At 41.2% G+C, this 16322-nt stretch overlaps 1 pseudogene; it reads left to right on the top strand.

Moving 5' to 3' along the window:
- The first annotated feature begins 1352 nt into the window (after positions 1–1352).
- The window catches only part of LOC140327399 (derriere protein-like), a 26749-nt pseudogene continuing 11779 nt past the window's right edge, over positions 1353–16322 (top strand).

Here is a 16322-nt window from a genome sequence, read left to right as displayed (position 1 = left end):
CTTTTTAATGAGGTAGTAAGTAAACAAGTAAATAAGTGTAATAGCAGTTGATATGGGGTACTTGGACTTTGCTAAAGCATTTGACACTGTACCCCACAGACGGTTAATATGCAAGTTGGGGGCAATAGGTTTAGAAAAGTAAATCTGTAAATGGATAGAGAACTGGCTTAAAGATTGCATCCAGAGAGTTGCAATTATTGGTGTACCCCAAGGTTCAGTGTTGGGACCTTTACTATTTAACTGTTTATAAACGATAAAGCTTTTTGGATTAAAAGTACCATTTCTGTGTTTGCTGATGACACCAAACTATGTAATGGAATTAAGTCCATACAGTATATGTATAATCTACAAGCAGACCTGGATGTACTGTTTGATTGAGCAGCCAAATGGCAAATTACATTTAATATAGATAAATCTAAAGTTATGCACTTTGGGGCTAACATGCATGCTTCATACTGTCCAGGGGGAATACTTTTTGGGGAAACAAAAATGGAAAAGGATCTGGGGGTTTTGGTAGATCATAGACTTAACAGCATGCATTGCCAAGCTGCAATATATAGGGGTAGTAAAGTACTTTCTTGTATTAAAAGAGGAAAAGACTGCAGAGATAGAGACATTATCCTGCCCCTGTACAAAGCATTGGTCAGACCACATCTGGAATATGCAGTCCAGTTCTGGGCACCAGTTCACAAAAAGGACATTGTGGGATTCTTCACTGTAAGGTCTGTGAAAATGTGGAATCGGCTCCCTCAGGAAGTAGTTTCAGCAACTACTAAAGACTGCTTTAGGAAAAACCTGAATGTTTTTCTAGAAGCGCAGAATATAACTGCATACTAAGGATTTAAAGTAAAGATAAGAGTGTTGATCCAGGGAACATCCGATCCCCTTATAGAATTGGGAAGACATTTTTTCCCCATGTTGAAGCAAATTGTACCAGGTTTTTTTTGCCTTACTCTGGACCAACTATGTCTTATAGGGTTTTATATCTGGAATGTTTATTTCCCTAGTGGTTGACAAAACTGTGAAATGTAGACTGCAAATATTTTATGTCTTTCGGTCATTTAAATCAATGTTTTTATTTTATCAAATGTACATATGTGATGTAAAATGTACATTATTTTGTTCCTAACCTAAAAGGTTCATAGTGTGCTCAAGCAGAAAAAACAAAGCCAGATAAATTAGATATCGTTTACTTGAATATTGCCGCCTGAAATCACAAATGCCCAAATGTCTAAAATCCTATGTAGAGCCCATCTAGAAGAATGGGCAAATGGAATGGAAAACCATTCCAGGTTTGCTGGATCAACCAGCTTCACTGATGAAAGTGTATCTTCTCCAGCCTTGGAGCCTTAATGAATCGGGCCCAGAGTACGGCCCAATAGCCATGTTTCTCCGGAACTTTGGGTGTTCGGCGGCTCTGGCTGGTGCCACCCCAAGCGGGGTCAGGAGAAGGTCCCCGCTCGGGGGGCTACAGTCACATTCAGTGATGTCATAATACTGCCCACTCTCCCATTGGCCCAGCACCTTTGTCAATTTTTTTTTTTTTTTTTTTTTAGATTGTGGCCCCAGACTTAAAAAGTTTGCCCACCCCGGGTCTAAAGCCTGTCTTCCATGTGCTACTGTATAGGTAACAAACAAATCTCCAATCAGGACCTGCTTAGGCTCTAAAACACCTAATATAGATATTCTGCCTAATCTTTCATCCATCTTGACCTGTCTGTGGTTAGTATTACATATCATCCATCTGTATATGCATAACAGAATCTGAGGTCAAATCTATGTTTTCATAAACTAATTGTGAAAATGTTTCTATGGAAATTAGATACAAAGTTTAAATATCATAAAAGCACATAAAGTCTGATATCATTACATGATAATGTATAATCCCCTTTGCAATGTGATTGTTTACATTAAACTTTGAGGGGACAGGATTAAAGCCTTTTAACACTCCCTCAAGCCACCACATAAAGATGCCAAATATCACACTTGGAGGCTGGAGATAGTATTTAAGAACTGATTTAGGAGCAGAAAGGCAGAACACCAAATAGCAGCACCATGGATATCTCCGCGTTCCATCTTTTTTGTTCTAGCCCTCATTTTGTTGGTTGACTGAGCAGCATCCTCACCTAAAAAAGTAGCTCAGTGCAAAGCCTTGGGATTAATTGGGAGACCAAAGCCAGCCTATCCTGGCCCTGTACCAAAGGCATTTTTAAAGATGTTTGAGAAAGGAGTAAATACAGAAAATCCATGCAAGTTGGAGGGTCTTCAAGTTCCAGGAAACAATGTTAGACACTACAAAGATCAGGGGGACTAAAACAAAATAAAATTTTGATCTACATATAGATTTATTTTATTTATGTGGGTTGAGCTTTTGTCTCTAGTTTTTGTTTTATCTAGTTTTATTGTTTTTATTAAGTGCATTGAGGTTTGTTACCATATGACCAGATTGAATTACTGACAAGGAAGTTCTGTGACCATAAATTATTACATTAACAGTTATACCACAGAACTTAAGTGAAGTTTAGGAAATTGACAATTTTTGCATTGCAGAGATTTTATTATATATTAAAAAAAAAATAAAAAGTAAAAAAAATAAACAGACTTTAGCTTTTGCTGTCTATAGACAAAAGGTCTTGCAGGCAGATATGTTACTCATATCTAAGATATATTTAAATGCAATGTTGGGCTCTACATAATTGTGTTTATTATACTTGTAAGCCTTCAATGCCAACTCCCAGGTACATATGCAGAAACAGGTGTCTTACATGGACGTCAAGGATATTGGCTAGCAAAACTGGGTTATTGCTCCACGGGGCTACATGGCCAACTACTGTCATGGAGAGTGCCCATACCCATTGACAGAGATGCTTAAGGGTACTAACGATGCTGTCATACAGACACTGGTACACTCTATAGAGCGGGTAAAATACACCACTGCCTTGTTGTGCTCTAACTAAGCTATCACCCATCTCTATGCTATATTATGATAACAATGACAATGCTGTGCTAAGACTTTATGAGGATATGGTTGTAGATGAGTGTGGGTGGAAATAATTAGGATTTCATATTTAGGTGATTTTTTTAGACTACAACCTAGACTATTGTTGCATTTGGATTTACAAATACTGTATTTCCAGAGTATATTGTCCAATTATCCTGTGGCCATAAACCACACAGCCTACCAGCACTTTAATCAGTGTAGAGAACTGGAAAATATGTAGAAGTGTTTTGTTATGGCGGAAAGTTACAAGTTAAGATTGTTTAAGATCTCAGATCTCAAAGAGCCCATTGCTCGATGTCATTCCTGCTTTTTCCTTAGTTTGATGGGTATGTCATTATAAAAGCCAAGATTAGGTTTCAGCTAGCGTATGTTGCAATCAATAAAACTAACATGTAAACATTTTATAAATGATTTCTGTCAATTATCAATATTTAAATTAAAAAAAAATACATTTTATGTAGAACATTTTCTTTGCATTATGTGATATAAAATGTGTATTGCCTATTTATTCACCTAAAATGGTCATAGGCTAAGCGTACTATTTATTAAAAAAATATTTGGCACCCACCCAATAATGGATCACTAATTTACAGTGAAGGGTGCAGGTAATGATACAGCCTACAAAGATATGTTAGGCCACAAATGGGCCATACCTCGGTTTGCAAAACATTTTAGAGATGACCTTTGTTTCTTTTTGCTCCAACAGACCTGGGCTTCTTATGCACAAAACCCGATACATAGTTTTATAAACTGATAAATTGGACCTCCTCCTCCAGTGCAAAGACTAATTGTTCCATTATTCTATTGGTGATGGATACTGGAATAAAATTTGTTTTACTCTTTACTCCTACAAGCACTAGCAGTCCAGTTCATGGCCTTGGCATCATTCTGTACAGTACAAATCTCAGAGACTTGCTGTAGGCCCTGGTCAGCACCAGTCCTCACCAGACACCAGTCCCCCAATCTAACACCGCAGTCTTCACCTATAGCAAGCCCCTGCTCAGCCTCGGGAGACTGGTTGTGTCTTCCAGCACTCGGTTGCCCCCAGGACTTACTGCGCAAGGGATGGTGTCTGGGGATATGCTGGCAGGAAGCCAGGAGCCCACAGATAAAGCAGTAGCAAGAGTCCAGAGACAAGCCCAGAATATAGAGCAGAGGACATACACAGAATGTTCGTCCACCAAACGAAGTACACAAGGGCAAAACACAAGCAGAGTCGAGTCACAGGCAAAAGGTCGGTACAGAAGCTGATCAGCCTCTGGATCAGGGGTTGGCAACCTTTACTATCAAAAGAGCCATTTTGCCCCCTTTCACTAAAGAAAAATAGTCTGGAGCCGGAAAACATAGCTTATAAACTTTTAAAAGAGTGTGCATGTGTAGGCCTACTTGAAAAAAATTAAACACTGAACTATGCCCCTAAAAGCCTCCAGCTTCTAACCTATCATCCTGTAGATTTTTGTGATTAAATTTTAGAGGTTGTTAGCCACAGGTGTCCCCCACTTTGTTTACCTGTACCCCCCCATTCCAGAGAAATTGGGGTTCAGGTGCTAGATGCCTCCAGCAATGTGTAACAGGATAGATTTTTTAAGTTTGGACGATGGCCCAATGATGAAATTTTAGAGGGTGTTAAGTCACCGGTGTCCCCACTTCCACCTATATTTTTGGTTTTGTATATCTTCTCATTCCAGAGAAATTGGGGTTCAAAGTAGGGAAGGGGACAGGGTAGCATGACTTGACATTTCTAGTTTTGTGACAGGCAAGTATAAATTTGGGGTTCACACCTCCTCGCTATGCAAGTCACCCCAGGGGTCCACAATTTGTATGTTTATTTTCGGGCTTCTAGACACTTCCTTTAAAACAGCAACCCTGATGTTCAATTTTACCTATTTTGTATAATTATGATCCCCATATTTTGACAGTTGTTAAGGTGGGGAGATCAAATTTTGGGTACTGCTAGCTATGAGGGTCCCTTGTGTTTCAAGTTGGTATGACATACTGTTTAGGAGACATGGAGAGATGTAAGGCTGCAGTCCATGACATGCTGCATTCATACACACACACAGCTGTGAAACAATGTCATTGTACACTCTTTGGTAGAATTATTTAATGTGTGTGTGTTTAGTGTTAGAACACTGCAAAGGGAATCCCCCTCCTCTGCAGTGTCTACGGGAGGAAGGGGATCCCCCATCAGGGATCTCCTGTTGCTGGCTGAAGGGAGCCACAGCGCATGTGGCTCGGAAGCCGCAGGTTGCCAACCCCCGCTATAGAATCTCCTTCAGCCGTGCACAGCCTAACAATGGCTGCTAGGGATGCCATAAAATACATTAGGCTGCACGACTAAAGAGAAGCAGGGGCTGCTACTATCTTAGCATCTCCTAACATTACCCCTCCTGCCGCAGTTTTCAGTATTAACACTTTGCATCCTAGTCTGATGCCCAGAAGCCCGCTTTAATTTTGGCAGAATTCGGGACTGGTATTTGTCAGGAGTGGGCAGTGGCTGGAGTTATGCAAGGAGATTAACTAGAGTAGATAGAATCCAAACAGGGGCTAGATTCAGGGAGGCGGGGCATCTGTTTTAACATCCCCACTGAAACTGGCAACAGAGAGGCAATAAGTTAGCTAAGCACTTCCCCCAACACATGCATTACCTCATCTGAAAATCTTGCCAGATTCCCAATCAATTACAAAGTTCTGCTTTCGCAACCATGGCAGTCCTAAAATCACCAGGAATGTTAAGCAGAAAAAAATTAAAACTTTTCTGAGTGGGCAGCACCCACCTGAAAACAAACCGCAGGAGATTTAGATGTTTTTTCCTGCTGCAAAGGGGAATCATCAATAGCCAATGCAGGTTGAGGCATGTTAACTGGAATTCCAAGAGAGCGAGCCAGAGATTTATCCATAAGACTACTGGCAGTAACGCTATCCTGGAAAGTCTGGCAATGCTTAGCAGAGGTTCCGGGCAATTTCAACTGGTAAGAGAAATACCTGTCTGCCTAGGCCGGTATCCACAGGCCCACCTAGGCACTGAAGTTTCCCTGGCTTCTGCCATGGACAGGATTGCATGAAGTTAGCAGGTTCTCCACAATACAGACAGAGCCATTGGGACCTTCTCCTTAATCTTGCTGTGACTGCATTGGCTCCTCGGCTGTAGAGGGAGGAGGACTAGGCTCATGTGGTAGGGGATCTTGAGAGTGTAGCAGATACAAATAGTGTTTCCTTGTCACACGAACCCAATTGGATATTCTCATCCGAGGAATTCAGCAATGGGTGATTCACAAGTATCTGACAATATTGGACAAGCCCAGGCAAAATTAACTGCAGAGTGCTGGACAAGTCCACTTTGAACTGATGACCCAGCTGCAAAAGTCTGCAGAGTCCACTGAGAGGGCTGGGTTCCCCTCAGGCAGGTTGAACACCCATGTCTGAGAATCCCATTGGAGAAGGAGGATCATTAACCACTCTCTGGGACTCAGTGCCAGATGAGAGTAGCTGGAAATATAACTTGTAAGCATTCATGAAATTTGCAAACCTTTTGCTTTCACCTGAAAACTTTTCTGGCAGAGGAATCTTGGGTTCCACAGGAGGGAGCCACCACAGCAGGAGCCAGATTCAAAGCACCTGAGCCACACACACACACACATCGTGCCAACTGGTTAACAGCATTGGTCAGGAATGTATTTGTTGGCAGAGATCCTCCATATCTGTGGATAGTTTTGGCCTGTTGTAATGTAAGGCCCTGGTCAGCAGCAGTCCTCACCAGACACCAGTCCCCCAATCTAACACCGCAGTCTTCACCTTTAGCAAGCCCCCGCTCAGCCTCGGGAGACTACTTGCATCTCCCAGCACTCGGTTGCCCCCAGGACTTACTGCGCCAGGGATGGTGTCTGGGGATGGGCTGTCAGGAAGCCAGGAGCCCATAGATAAAGCAGTACCAAGATTCCAACATAGACAAGTCCAGAACACAGAGCAGAGTTCATATACAGAATATCCATCCACCAAACACAGGACAGAAGGGCAAACCTCAAGCCGAGTCAGGTCTCAGGCAAAATGTAGGACCAGGCTGGATACAAAGAATAGGTTAGGACCAGTAACCCAGCCAAACCCCTCTTCAGCACAGATTAACTCAGCTAAACACCACAACAGGCACTGGTGACTGGGAGCAGAGAGGCTATAAAGTCCCAGCAGCCAATAGCAGTGCAGGACTAAATCAGGAGCTGATCAGCCTCTAGAATCCCCTTCAGCTGTGCACAGCCTAACAATGGATGCTGGGGATGCCAAAAATTACATCAGGCTGCACAACTAAAGGGAAACAGGGGCTGCTGCTATCTTAGTTTTCCTGGCTTCTGCAAATAACATTGCTGGACAGAATAAACAGTGTTTTATACTGCAATGGCGTACAGCATGGAGTCGCCAGACAGATGAGCATCTCCTAACACTTGCACTGAACAAAATAGACTTCAGTCATCAGACTGGCTGGGCCGAAAATATTAACAGACTGCTGGGGATTAGTCTAATGCAGTGCAGGAGAGCCTATACTGCTTTTGGAGGGGAAGAGGCAAGTTTTTCATCTTTTAAAGAAAATCTGATCTTTAAAGAGAATCTGTTAAAGAAAAAAATGAGAAAATGCATTTGCATTTGGATCACAATACTTTTTCTTTGAAGTTCAGTTTTCCTGTCACTCCTCCTGACAACATGCACAGTTGGGTTAGTTCCACCCCTTAATATGAATAAGATTAAGGGGTGGAACTAACCCACCTTACCAAAGCTAAAAAAGTAACCTCCCTCTCCCCTGCAGATCTTTTTCTGTCTTTGCTCCAGGACCAAGCATTTGTTTAATCTACACTTCCCCCTTGGTTCAGCCTCTCCAAGGGGAAGTCCTATCGCAGATAGTAAATCCATCAAGTTTCTTGTGCCCAGGGTATGGTGATATGGAGCTTAAAATGCCCCTTTGTTGTGGGTAGGTGAGATGCAAGGAAGTTTTTTTTCACCTGTTTCCATTTTGTTTTGCTCTCCAAAACAGTCGCTCGGTGTCCTGCACATGTGCAGCAAATTTCAGCTCACAGCCATCATACAAATGGCAAAAAATGAGTTTGAAGGAAAGAATGTCTTTGCTTTCTGTTGTATCTCTGGGGCCACCTGCTTGAAGTCAAACAATAGGCACTGCATATAATTGGTAGCATTTTGGTGTAACATTTTTTGTACCTACAATATGGCTTAGTGCACTGTTGTTCTGCCTGATGGCATTTCTACCAGGAATCTGTTGTTCTATAATTAAACATACCTGTTTTTCACCCTGTGGTATTTTGTGGGACAAACCTTGGAGGCTTTTTCTTGGGTTACTTGTACATTTGTTAAATAATTAGATGTTAATGAGTGCAATTTGGTACCATAATTACTCCAGCAGGGTGTATTTTGCTGTCTCCATCATCTGCACCATTTTGAAATACTTTTTCTATTTTCTGTTTCTTTCTAGCTGCTATGCTGATTGGCAGATAGGAAGTTTTATTTGTAGGTTTTGTTTTTTGGACCCAAAAGTTGTTTTAGGGCCTTTCCCCTTCCTAAAAGGTTGAGAAAGATGGATTTATGTCATCAAGCAAAGAGAAATCTCTTGTCCCTTCTAAGTCAGTCAACAGATCATTCTGCCAGTTAAGTATGTTGGACATGTGGCACTAAGGCCTTGCCCTTCAAACTTCTCTGTACATCTTGCTTTAAAGAAGGAAGTAAAGATAATGAAACACAACCCAGGGAGTATTAGGACTACACTGATCAAGCTGTAATAGGATAAACGGAGGTTGTGATTTTCCATGCATGTCTGCTACAGATACTTCCCCGCCAGCCTCTTAAGTACTATATGTTCGGCAAAAGGATAAAAGCCCAGTCCCATTCATCCTCTAAAAGAGGGAAAAGAGAAAGTTTACCCTGTGAATTTACCAATAGAAGGAGGTCACTTTCTCTTTCCAGAAGCAAATCAGTGGAGCATCCGGAAAGTGAATCATTTTGGGCATGTGGTGCAGGAGCATTACCATCTAAGCAGGTTGTGCTATATGCTTTAACCCCCCCTAAAGTTCTAATTCTGTCTGTATTTTTACGTAAAAAGCGGTACATTGTTTTGCATGGAAATTTGAAGATCAGAGGCAGAGAACGCGATGGGACCAGGTAAGTGGTTCATTTTTATGTTTTTTAGCTATCCCGAGTGTGGCTTGGGGTTACTGTTTTTGCATTTACCCCGAGCCAGACTCGGGAATGACTTTCAGCTTTGATTCAATGGGTAGAACAAAAAGATTGCATAAAAATGTGAGGAACTAAAGCCTTTTTTCAAACAATCACTTCATTTCAGGGGCTCAAAAGTAATTCCACAAATAAAAAGCTGAAAAAAAATGTTTGTTTCTAATATTTGGTTAAAAACCCATTGCTGGCAATGACAGCCTGTAGTCTTGAACTCATGGACATCACCAGATGCTGGGTTTCCTCCTTTTTAATGCTCTGCCAGGCCTTTACTGCAGCAGCTTTCAGTGAAATGCATGCTCAGTTGGGTTCAGATCAGGTGACTAACTTGGCGATTCAAGAATATTCCACTTCTTTGCTTTAATAAACTCCTGGGTTGGTTTGGCTGTATGTTTTGGGTCATTGTCCATCTGTATTATGAAACGTCTCCCAATCAATGTGACTGCATTTAGCTGGATTTGAGCAGACAGTATGTCTCTGAACACCTCAGAATTCATTCGGCTGCTTCTGTCCTGTGTCACATCATGGATAAACACTAGTGTCCCAGTGCCACTGGCAGCCATGCACGCCCAAGCCATCACACTGCCTCCGCCATGTTTTACAGATGATGTGCTATACTTTGGATCATGAGCTGTTCCACACTTTCTTCATACTTTTTTTCTTGCCATCATTCTGGTAAAGGTTGATCTTTGTTTCATCCATCCAAGAGCTACACAAGTTGGTTGCATAGCTAAAATTCTCTCCTATGTTCAGTCAAACATAAGTATGTTCATTATACAAAGACCATAAAATTTAAGTCATCAATACAGCTATTATTTTGCTAATGTTTTAAAAGTAGTTTGTGACTTTCAGGTCAGTTTAACAGACACCAAGGATCTTTTAAGCTATCTTTTCACTGGCCAGCAATGTAGGAGGCATTCTTCATACTGACCACCACACTAATGTACAGTACTATGCAGTGTACATATAGGGGTTATTGAAGGGGTTCCCTAAAGACCTGAAAGTTATTTGAAGGTGTCCTCCTATGTTAAAAAGGTGGAGAAACACTGCTGTATAGCATGAATATTCAATATGCAGATATATCAATATTCAATAAACAAATAAATGTAGAGTTGTATCAAATGCTTTCAATTAGTTGTTTTTTAAAATAAATTTTTAATAAATACAGAATTTTTAAATATTAGAATTTTTGTAAATAAAAATATACCGTACACGGGAAAAGAAAACAAAAACAGAAAGAAAAATGGGGGGGGGGGGCACAAACACACACGGAGCAATTTACCAGTATAACAGCAGTAGACTATCAAGAAAATAGTTCAAACCACAGCAGCTACCAAAATGCCATAGATTAGACCGTAAAACAGTAAATACAATATCAGAACCCCAGAGGTGTTATAGCATAACACCAGCAAATCCAATTTCTATTATGCAGAACTTTTTAAAATTTACCATGAAGAGAACCTGAAATGCTTTACTATTGGTACTATAGAAATTTTTTTTTAGGATGGAGATAACTGAATCCAGTTCCACATAATCGTGCATCTAGACAGACACCAGTCCAGGCTCGTATAGCCTTTGGAAACCTAGAAATGGTGGATTCATCCCAGTAGCCCAAAAAAAGAATAGAAGAGACACAAGGTATGGAATAACCCAAAACATTTTCTACCAAAGTAAGTATCTGTTGCCAAAACGTGTCAATATTTGGACAATACCACAAACAGTGATACAGAGATGCAGAAGGGCTATTACACTTAGGACATTGCAAATGCCATGCCTTAGTCCAGTGTTCGTCCGCTGACGGTCGAAACACCTTCTATGCTCTATGAATAAGCGTGAGTTGCGATTCCCTTCTTACCCCATTCACCATACATTTCTGGACCATCTGATACCGTTGTACAATATGGTCTATCATTTCTGGGTCCTGGAAATCATGCTGTCAACACTTGAAATTGGAATCTACTAGCGATTTTGTAAAAGCAGAGGAGAGTACGACATAGACATTGCATATATTTGATAGGGCAAGTGTAAAGAGACTGTCGAACCTATCAGGCCTTAGAACTATATTGGGGTGCACTATTATAGAGCAAGTACTATATGTCATAAGTTGACTAAACTACAAAGGGTGCAAAGCTCATTTAGGTATGGCATAAATATTATGTAGCTCAGATAACAGTTTAGTGTGACTGTCCGGATGATATAAATATTTCCAAAGCTCAAGACCTCTACACTTAGAAATATTAAAAGCATTGTTTTCCTGAGCTTGTGGAAATAAAGGACTACCACAGATAAGAATGTATTAGGACATGCCCATGGGTAGTTGAAACCGCCCACTTAGTGACAACAGTGTCTATAATCAAAATGGTATGTTTTAAATGGTGGAAAGGGATGCAGGTTTACAGGGAAGCATGCAAGTCCCAAGGGTACACCAATGTCTGCTCCGAAGGAACATTCAAAAAATATGATGTTCCCCTAATCCAGGAGTGTCAAACTCAAATACAGTGGGCCAAAATGCAAGCTTTGGACAAGGTCATAGGCCAACCTTGATATTTATTGAAAAAGTATCTACAATTGAGGAAGGTCGCTAATGAATGAGGGGTTCTTTGTGGGTCCTGATTGACGTGCCAGCAGAGCATTCTAGGATTTGTAGTATTAGCGGTGCATGCACTGTCTACTGGGGGGCCAGCTCTAGTAGACATTTTGGTATTTTCTCGTGGCCCAAATATAATTACAGTGCAGGCCTGAGTTTGACACCCCTGCCCTAATCCCATCCACCATATGCCTAGATATACAAGCAAGGTTATATAACCTGTCATTGGGAAAATTAACATCCCCCTCAGACTTTGGCAAATTGAGTTTGTGCAGACTTATTCTTGGGCATTTGCCTTGCCACAAAAGCTTAGAGAAGGACATCAATTTAACAAGGTGACATCTGCCTAGAAATGTTAAGGGCAAATTTTCCCACATTTTAAATTTCTTTTGAATTTTGGCTAATATTGGGGGATAATCAATTTATAGAGAGAGGAAGGCTCCCCACCAACCTGTAACCCCACGTATGTATTTGCCTTCCAGAAATTATGAACAGAATAGATGTACTCCAGGTCCTGTGGGCTTGTGGAGATAATGGGAGAATTTCACCTTTATGAAAATTAATTTTCAACCCTGAGAAGGTGCCATATTTGGTAAGAATCTGTTGAATAGTAACACGGTCTTGTAATAGCAAGGTTGTAAATAGCAAAAAATGCGGTTTGGAGTTCCCATTTGTGAATCTTAATACTATGTAGTAGCAGGGAGTAGTCCATAAAAGGGACTAAAAGTTCCAAAGCTATAATAAATAAAAGTGGGAATAAAAAACACCTCTGTCGGGTGCCTCTCTGTAAGACTTTGGGGGGGGGGGGGGGGGAGGACAAGAACTCTGGAGTTCGTACTCCAGCCAAAGGTGCACAATACATAGCCCGCAGAAATCGAACAAAAGGACCATGTAGACCAATGTGATCCAGAATCTTAAAAAGCCATGGAATATTCACATTATCAAAGGCTTTTTCAGCATCGGTAATTACAATACCCATATCAAGTTCGGGGTGACGTTTTGCCACTTCCATTGCCATCAAAACAAGGCTACTTGGATGATGGCCACTGCCACTCTAGCCTTAACAAATCCCACCTGTAATGGTGAGATTAGAGATGGCAGTATATTGGCCAGCCTGTCTGCTAATATTTATGGGTGGAATAGGACGATAGGAATCCAGAGAACAAGGATTCTTGTCCTTCCTTAACAAAACCCTGATATAGGCCTCTTGACTGGATGGAAAGTAACATCCCCGCTTCCACATGGCAGTATATAACATACTCTGTTCCTCCGATATATCATCCCTAATTTTGAAAAATTTGTTTGTGAAACTGTCAGGACTTGGGGCTTTCCCATTTGTTAGAGCAGAAATGGTTGCCAGGATCTCCGACGTAGTAACTGAGTAATTTAAACGCTCCAGATCATCTACATCCCAATGGGGCAACTGAGCTTCAGTTAAAAAGGTATCCCCCACTGAAAGTTCCCCTGTGGAGGGTGAATAAAAATTCCGGTAAAATTGTGCCAAAGCTCAGTTAATGAGTTCAGTGTCGGTGACATATTCTCCCAGATGCAGCTGGTGAGAGAATCTGTGTCATCTTAGTTTTGGCACGGGCAAGATTTGCTAGGATCTTCTCCGATTTGTTACAACATTTATGAAATTCTAAAGTTTTGTATTTGCATTTTAATTGTTCATAGTGCATAAGCCAGTAATCAAATTGTGTTTAGAAATGAAAGACCTCATATAAAGGCTTTAACCACTTTCTAGAACTGAATAGGGTTGTCTCTGTGCTCGCCATTATATCAAATATATTCAGACCAAGCAGAGACAACTGTATTCTGAAATTCCTGGTCCTTTGTTGGAAAGGATGGTAAACGCCATGGTACATAATCTCCCTTAGGGTGTAATTCTCTTAAAAAAAAAAAAAATATAGAAATTGGAGAATGATCGATAACACCATTGTGTGGATCTCCACCAGATTTCCACCAGATTTCCACCAGATAATAGAGCAAGAGCAGAATATATAATCTAACCGGTCATGGGAATAATTACCTGTGAAAAAAGGTAAATTGTTTCTAAACAGGGTTCTGTTGGTGCCAAATATCATTCAAATGTGTTGCAGCAGCAAACTTGGAGAAAGTGCCATGACCCAATTGTCAGCAGGTTCCACAAAGCAGTGGAGAAGACCTGTCTTCACTCTCAGATAACAGAGTTAAAATCTCCACCCACCAACTTATAGGGCGGTGAGGTCATGAGCAATCAAGGGGGCGACCTACTTGAAAAATGTAGCCATGGGTGAATTAGGAACATAAATATTGTATAGAGAGACATCCTTGTCAGGGAGTTGAATAGTAACTCAGAGAATTCTTCCCTCCATGTCACAACGACAGGACTTCGCCATACCTGAAAAATTCCTATTAATAAGGATAAGCACACCTGCTTTGTGGTCATTGGTTGGGGAGCCATAAACTTCCTCACCTAAAGTTTTCGCATTCTATGAAAATCATTGCTACCAAGATGTGTCTCTTGCAATAGGACTATATCGGCCTTCAGTTTCTTCAGATGGCGAATTACTGACATACGTTTATTAGGGGAATATAGCTCCTTAACATACCAGGAGGTCACCCACATATTATGACATAGCAAAGAACAACACAAACATACCAATGAAGTGGCCTTCCTTTTTTCCTCATGAGAAAGAAGAAAAACAAGTTCTCTGCACATACATAGAACATATCTTCTGTTAAAGGCTCTCACCTCTGTGGGAAATATGAAAACTGTAAAGTATCGAACAAGGCGTACGAACATCATGTAAATATTAGAGCAATCTTTAGGAACCACCGTCAAAATTGGGGAGTATATCGGGAATTTTTTACTTCAAGAGGTATGCAAAATGCCCTTTAACAGCAGAGCTGGGATGATGCATGTCTTGCAGCTTTTTGGTAGACTGACCACCCACATTTCTTGGCGAGTTAGGTGATGGAATCGGTATAGAAGAACACCTCAAAGTAGGTGTTGGTGAGTGAGGAGCAGATCCTGATGAGGTAGAGGCGGCATCTTCCACTAGAGTGTGGAGAAAACCCTCGGCTTCAGCTGAGGTGAAAATATATTTGCGGCCTTGGGAATCAGGTGGCTGGGTAAGCCAAAGTGAAGCACAGTTTGTTGCGATAGTTGAACACACTTGCTGGAACTGCTCGCGATTGCAAAATACTTCAGCAGAACAATCTGCAAATATAAGCAAAGTAGCCCCTTACTTTACTATACTGTAATTGACATTGAAATAAAAAATATTGAAGAATCTTGCATCTGTCTGTATAATGTAGGTAGGTAGCGATGAATAGCCTGGGTCGCGCAACATCTTTTCGTGACGGACCCAACGGATGTGCCCTCTCTACCTTGTATGCTAATAAAAGACGCAGCAATCGTGGAATATTATGAGAACATACCTCCTGAAAAAAAGTAGGTTTCACAGATTCTGGAATCCTGATAATGCGTAGATTGTTTCTGCGCGACCGGTTTTCTAGGTCGTTATTTTATCCGTTAATGCTGCAGCTTTGGCTTCTAATGTTGATAGAAGGGTCCTGGGAGAGGACATATCATCCTTAACCATAGTGATTTATTGCTCAGCTGGGCTAATCCGTTCAGTGTTTGGAGATAACGTTGGTAGTCCATTTGGTGATCACACTGTATGGTATGCCGGTTTTTTTTATATGGAATTTCCCGGAGGTGAGCAGGAGCCTCGTAGCTAAACTGCTAGCTTAAGAGGTGCCAGAAATAAAAGTCCACTACCTTTTGATGTATTATGGTTTTGCAAAGAAAAGCTTTTCACTTGTACTTCACTATTGCATTGAAATTTTGCCTTAGCTAACTTTTTATTATTAGTAATCCAATGGACGGGCAGCCTGTCTGTGCACGCACATTCGAATTCCTGCTAATCTCAATACAAGGGCCACACAATAAACATTCCCAGGGAAATAAATCTGTTTGTATAAATAAGTGGCAGTAAAAGTGGCCACAAGTCAGACCCCTCACATAATCAATATTAAGTAGTGTTGGTCGAATTTCTCACTATTCAATTCCACAGCTTTTCGATCGAATAGTGAGATATTGTTTGGGTGATAGAATGCCGAATTCAAACACCATTGAAGTCAATGGTGGGGGAATTTGGGTTATATTTAGGGACTATTAAGGGCTGCAAGAGCAATCACATTGCACTGGATGTGATGAATGGTAAAACTTGTCCCCATTCAACCTCCACTCCCCGGGGATCGCCTGCAGTCACAGCTGTGACCGCAAAGTTCCCAGGGTCATGTGACCTTGGGAACTGAGCTGCAGATAAACTCTGCAGTTCCACCCCGATCCCAGGGGCACTACAAGTTAACTAACCTGTAGTGCCCTGGGGATCACAGACGCTTCTCTATGGTTGCAGACTCTGTATTTCTTAAGCTACGTACACACTTCCAATTATTATCGTTGGTAAACGAACGACGAACGATCCTGCACGATATCTGCGAACGATCGTATAGCACCGA

This window comes from Pyxicephalus adspersus, chromosome 3 (assembly GCF_032062135.1).
Source record: "Pyxicephalus adspersus chromosome 3, UCB_Pads_2.0, whole genome shotgun sequence".
Lineage (NCBI taxonomy): Eukaryota > Metazoa > Chordata > Amphibia > Anura > Pyxicephalidae > Pyxicephalus > Pyxicephalus adspersus.
This window is presented reverse-complemented; position numbering and strand designations above follow the sequence as displayed.